Raw genomic sequence first — 7,174 nt, forward strand, 5'->3', positions numbered from 1 at the left:
GAGTGGAAACTTGGTGCCAAGCATTTTTATCCAAGCTGCATAGCAAGGGATGACATCAGATGTGATGTGGACGAGACTATGTGGCCAAATGCCGTAGTAACTGTAAAACAGGACTGTGTATTTTTGTTTTGTTTTTTTTCCCCCCCCAACTTCTGTGGCTATTTTGTACTGCATTTGTTTATTTTATTTCTATACATTTGGGATCAAAGGCCATGAATGTTACATTTTTTGTTTACTACTACCAGTAATTTCATGTACTATGAACTCTTTTTTGTCTACTATACAGTAAATATACTGTAAATATTAATCATTTACTTGTTGATAGTATGTTACTAGAAATGCACACATGCACACTCCAGCAAAAAAAAAAAAGTAGTGGTTTATATTAAAAAGACACTGGTGTAGAAAAACAATAGTGTATTGTTTGCTGGTTGAACTGATGGGAAAAGTGATGCTGTTTCTGTAATGCAGTCAACAATATTTTGATAATCATGCTAATATTTTGTAAAAATGATTTGAAACTGAGGCAGGTTTGCTGTTTTTTAATAATTATGTGTAGAGAAAGATTTGCTTTATAATGTACAATTGGTATTTAGTGAAAAAAGTGTGATTTTGAGAAGAAAATAAACTATTTGGGTAATTGTGTGATGAAGTTGTGTTGCTAAGTATTTTAAGTATCAGTAAATGCTTGATAGAATTGTAAAAAAAAAACTGTAATGTACACAGCCATGCCAGGGCTCTTTTATCTTTATTTTCAGCTCGGCACTAAAATTTGGCAACCAAATCAATTCAATGGTCAGAACAATCGCAAAACTTAAATCCATTTAATCATTTAAATACCCAAATAAATACCCAGTATCCACCCATTTTAATTCATCATGTACTGACTAATGTAAATATCTGTATATGGGAATCAGTCAGTCAGCTCTATCATGTCTGTAGCTTGTCCAGAATGTGAACACTAGGCTTTTAAATTGGGACCAGGACACCTGGACATGTCACCTGTTGATGGTTTTAAGTCTGATTATATTTCTATTTATTTTATTTATATATAAATTATATTTATATTCCCAGGCTTTTGAATCCTCTTAAATGGTTTTAGAGCATTTAAGAGCCTCTGCTAGTAAACTCCTACTACGTTTTTACTTTCTATCATATTAGTTTCCTTCATCAGCTTTATTTAGTTTTTTTTTTCTTTTTTTGTTTTTGTTTTTTTTTGTTTGGTTTTTTTTACTATTTTTGCTATTATTTTTTTTACTTCTAAGTTACATTTTAGTATATGGTGTGCTTGTTTAAATTTTAGTTGGCTCTCAGTCATTTAAATGTGTTCTAAAAATAAAATTGACTGGCTGACTTTCTCTCTCTCTCTCTCTCTCTCTCTCTCTCTCTCTCTCGCTCTCTCTCTCTCTCTCTCTCTCTCTCTCTCTCACATACGCACACACACCTGTTGCTGACCATTTTAACTTTTTGTCCTTTTGGTTTACATTTTCCACACTTTAGTATGATTACTTTTAAGAAGAATGTACACCAATTCATGAAGAACTAGTTGGCCATATGTGCACAAAGAACACACAAAAATCCTCAAAAAAGGAATTACACTCTGGTGATTCATCTTAAGAAGGAGTTCGGGCTTGTGCACCAGAAGCAATAAATCCATGACATGTTCACTAATAAACATTTGTTTAGGTCCCTGTGAGAACACTCCGCCTCCTGACTCCCTCAGACATACTGATTTGGTGCAATGCTGCCCTCACATGAGTCTGACCATAAACCGCTCCCTCCTCACAGCTCTGCTTGACAGAGCTAATCTCCTTACAGACTGGTAGGAGGGAGGAGGAGGAAACACTGAGAAGAATCAGTTTCCTCACCGTCTTGATACTGTTAGCAGACATCATTGGAGGTATTTAGCTCCACTGAATAAGCAAATTAATTGGATTTCCTCAGCTGAGTTGTGGGTGCTGGTTTCATATAGGTTGGCTGCTTTAACAGTGAGAATACAGATGCACAATAAAATTGTTTAAAAGCTGATTTATTTAATCACATATAAGTATAGGCCTGTTCCTTTTTTGTCAGTCTGCGTAGGGGTGTGTGCATTTGTTTGTGTGTGTGTGTGTGTGTGTGTGTGTGTGTGTGTCTGTGTGTATGTGTGTGTGTGTGTGTGTGTGTGTGTATGTGTGTGTGCGTGTGTGTGTATGTGTGTGTATGTGTGTGTGCATGCATTTGGGGACAGTGTCTAAATAATCTCTAAATGTACACATACTTACTCACCAACAGCTTCTCACACCAAAAAGAAAAAAATGATAGCTTCAGTTATCACGTAACTAAAAATCAAATACTCATAGACGTATAGTCTCAGGCCTCTTGGCAGCCTCTCTTTCTCTGCTTGCCCCGTGCTTACTCTAGGGCTACTGAAACACAAATGTGGAAAGTCCAGTGAACCCCCCTCCTTGCTGGTGATCTCGAATGGACCAGAAACTCCCACTTTTGGTGTGCCTGTCATGTAGAGAGTCTTGTCCCTTTTTGAAGGGGAAATCCACCCAAGTCTCCATTGAAATAATGGCTTTGTAGATAGCAGAAAAGATTACGAATTCCACTGAGTGCTTGTTTGCCAAAGGTCTCAGTTTCCGCTTGTTGAAATATGGAAAGAATCCTGAGTTCATGGGAAAGCCTTTCCAAATATGATTGACTAGAGAAAGAAATAATTCACTGTAACATGACATTAGAATTTTATGATGCATATCATTTTGGGGCTGTAATTTGCATCCCTATATGTGTAGTTTTAATCTGATCAAGGCTAAAGCATTAAAAATGGGTTTACTTGCTAACATTTAGAGAGAAAAGTTTCAAATGAGAAATAGTGTTCATTTTTAAGGGCACTGGTGATTTGAGATGACCTTCCACACAAAATTAAAAAACACTGAAAAGTTAGTTGTTCAGAAAAAACTGATTTTGATTTTCTTTAGTACAGAACATGAAGCTAGGTATATAAAAATTACTGGGACACACAAAAGGTTTCCACAGAAACAAATCCTTCATTAGCCATGCAACCAAAGCGCACAGGAACCTTGCTATGGCAGTCTGGACATCTCCCTCTTCACCTTCTCTACTTTAAAGCACTTTAGTGTGTTAGTCTCTGAAGTGAAAAAGAGTGGCTCAAGAGTGTGCAGCTGTGAGCCATGCAGTGTTGTGTGGTCTGGTTTGTGTGGTCATGCAGTGTTGTGTGATGTTCAAAACCTCCCTCATTTAACACCATTCATCCTGAAGCTGGTGATACGCTTCACACCATTCCACCCTGATTTTATTCTGCCACAGCGTGCTTTCCAGTTTCTTTTTATAAGAGTCTTTGCTCTGCCTTATTCTCTATTTTAGTTCTCTCCAGACCCTACAGATTTTGGCCTTATGCTCTTCTCTATAGACTCTTGTCTTCAGAAGGTTTTAAAGGCTGCTATGTATTCAGGGTTCATTATCTAAGAAGCAGTGGATTTCTTTGGTGGGAAAATGCTCTCAGCAGAGAAATTCATGTATTCTGTGGCACAGTAATGTTGATGGCCTCCTCTTGTAGTTCACATAGTACATTCCATTCTGTGCTTCTCATACATCCTCATAGTCTCCACTCCTTCGTGTTTCCATTTTCTAACAGTTCTACTAAGCAGCCATTTTTGGCATACATCTGTTGTATAGTGGGATGTTAGTAGTACCAGACTGACCTGCCAAGAGGAAGAACAGCAGAGGAGCTGAATGCATTGTTTACATTTTCATACTATAAGTCCAGTGTATTGTTTTCTGTTGTTGGAAATTTCACAAGCTTGTGAAAAGTATGCAAGTTGAACAGTGAAAAATGAAACAGCCAGAAATGCAATTTACAAAATATTATGTTGAACAGGGGTTCATGTTTGCAGGATGGGTTACTCTGCTCACCTGAGACTTGCTGCATCATCACACTTGATGTGAGCAGGAAAGGAAGGACAGGGATAGGCCACTAGATATGTGTAACACAGGGAAGGACAGGGATATGCCTGTATGATGTAAAATTATGTAAATTATGTAAAATATTCCATTAGATATGTATAACACCAAACTGGATTCATCAGCTCAGTCTGCTCAGTGATACCTTTAACCTTTAAAGCTGAATGCTGTATTTCAACTTCACCTCAACCTTCGGTTCTGAGCATCTACACCAGAAATGTTTTCAGAGTAACACACAATTCTGCCAGTATTCTGTCTACTGTATCGTCTGTACAACGAACAGAAACCTCCTCTCTCCATGGATATAGATATGCTCCCACTGTCAGCAAGGAACATATACAGAAGTACTAATTAACCATGTGTTTGAATAATATATAGGCATTAGAGACCGGAAACGTACATTATACATGAATGGAAGACTGGGTACTTATGAATGAGCTGTTGCTAGGAATACATTCCTAAACCTCTCATAATTACTGACACTGTTTCACTGACATGGGTTGCTGAAATGCTTGCTAACTTTGTATTACATGCCAACAGCACTATACCAATAGGCTTCGCTTGCAGTTAATTTTGGTAGTTTCATTCTAAACAGGTACAGGGGTAATGGAATAAGGAACTTATTGAAGCTGTTATCTCAAGAATGATCTCATTGTTACTGAGGACTTGATTGATGGTCTAGTCATACTTCACTGTTCAAAACACAGGTGATAGGTGGGTAAACCTTAGCCTAAGGGTACAGCTTGTCAGGATCGGTTCACCCTTTTAACTGCCAACAGTAAAATTAATGAGGCATGGTAATTTGATGCCATATCCAAAACTTATTTTAGGGTTCAAGCAGCATAGCTTCATCCAGCGCATACTAATGCTTGTGCTTAACTGCTGATCTCTTTGGCATCTGTCTGAAGGCACTAAGGGTTATCAGATTTTAAATATGCTGTACTCTGCTGTGTGTGCAAATAAACAAAACAGTGTTAATAGTCAGAGCAAAGGGTAATCTTATATCACTGTTATATCACTGTTAACATGCTGGCCAGTAAGAATGCCAAGTGAGTAAGAAAAAAAATAAACATTCAACCACTGGAAAAAAAATTACTCAATATAAGTAAGGGCTTTAGAATATTGTTCATACTCTGTTAAAATACTTATAAGATAATAAAATCACCAAGTGAGAGAAAAAGTGTATCCTGTTGTGGTCAACAATAGCCAGAACACTGAACAGAGCACAGCCAGCATTTCACTCACCTAGATGGCAGGGTCTGCCGTTGTCATGGAGATCATGGTTGCTATGTGTGCAGTGCTTTCCAAATATCGGTCAGAGGAGGAAGTTACTGAGCCTCTTTATAGCTGTGATTATGACCTTTTTGTGTTTCACTGACCACTTACAGAGACATAGAGCAGTTATACTGTGGTGTGTTAGCTGTTCACTACCAGCAGGATGAGTAATAATGGTGCCAATTGACAATTTTAAAAAATAATATTATATTAATTCATTAAATAATTATATTGTTAACAGAATTAAGCATTTATCTCTAGTCTGTAGTTTTATGCACTAGCATGCAGCCTGCCTACAGAGTGACATAAACCAACATGTAAAGAGAACCCAAACCAGCAAACAAACAGGCCATCAGTTTATCTTTCACTTTGGTACCAGCAGTTATCCTCATTCTTTCAGCATGCAGAGAGCAGATCGTTTACACACACATACACACCCTTCATTTTAAGTTTGACAATAAATATGTCATACAAAATGAACTAGGGTTTTATTGAGATATTGGTGCATCAGATTTTTTGGTGCATCCATCTCATATAAATATATATATATGTATGACTGTGTCAATAACTCTTGAGGTCACTTTATACCTACTATATATATATATATATATATATATATATATATATATATATATATATATATATATATATATGTATATATAGTACATTGGTTTGTGGTAAAGATGAGCATATATAAAGTGTAGGTATAAAGTGACCTCAAGAGTTATTGACACAGTCATATTAATAGTTCAACCAAGTCATGCATTTTTAATATCAATATACATGAAATATGAGTATGTGTTAAATGTCCCTAGGCATATTATGGCTTTGTAGTTCACATCAGTGCGTTTGCAGCTGTCATGGTTTACTGCCTGTCTTAACTCACAGTATGTGCGCTGCACATGTTTAACATATCAGATATTGGACTATAGGGAACTGTTATTTGATATGCTTTCTGAGACCTGTGTAAGGAAATCACATCACACAGCTTCGGTTTGGTTCCCATGTTTTTACACACCCTAGAACCACCCCATGTCCCCTTTACGCACCCTAGACCGACCCCCTCCCCTTTAAACACCCTAAACCCACCCCTGTCCCCTATATGTACGCTAAATCCAACCCCTGTCCCCTTTATGCACCCTAATCCCACCCTGTACCCTTACAAATGATCTGCACTCAGGAAATTGTTCAGTTTGAGATTTGAGACTGGCTCCTATACAGTACTGCACAGTGAAGTACAAATCAATATTAAATTAATTTAATTTTGGAGCATTAGACTTAAGTGTTTTAAAATGAAGTATATTTAAGTGATGATCATTTGAAGGAGCACAAACTGACTTGAGGCTTACTGTGTAACAGCACGAGGAATGAGATGAATGACAATGTAGGGAAGTAGCCAGAGCTTCACACGCATGGCCAACAACTCAGGAATTTTACAATTCCAATTCATTAGATGCACTTATTCTTTTGTAGTATTGAATTTAGTATTGAATGTAGATGATGTATATGGATTTATGATAATGTGTAAAGTAGCCAAACTCAACATAGATGTTTTATAGCTGGCTAGAAAAACAAGAATGCTAGGAATATTAATATCTTATAGACAATGGCCATGAAACTGTTTTTCATTTTATTTGTTCTACCATTATGTGTATGATGTATCAGAGATATATTTCAAAATGAAATAAATATTATCCCACACCAAATTTTAATTTACTAATTTATTTGTAAAACAATTTATTTGCATGTAAATTTTGAATGGCACATCATACATTACACATAATCCATTTCTTTGGACACAAACCTCAAGAGTAGGATTCTCACCGTCATCATTCTAGATTTGTTGTGAATTTTTCCTTTTGTAAGTACCATCTATGTAATTGCCAGTCAGCTAGCCAGCGTCTCAGCTGCAGTTGTGCAGTACATCACATGT

The sequence above is a fragment of the Electrophorus electricus genome, chromosome 15 (genome assembly GCF_041902795.1).
Source record: "Electrophorus electricus isolate QZ-2024a chromosome 15, ASM4190279v1, whole genome shotgun sequence".
In the NCBI taxonomy this organism is placed as follows: Eukaryota; Metazoa; Chordata; class Actinopteri; order Gymnotiformes; family Gymnotidae; genus Electrophorus; species Electrophorus electricus.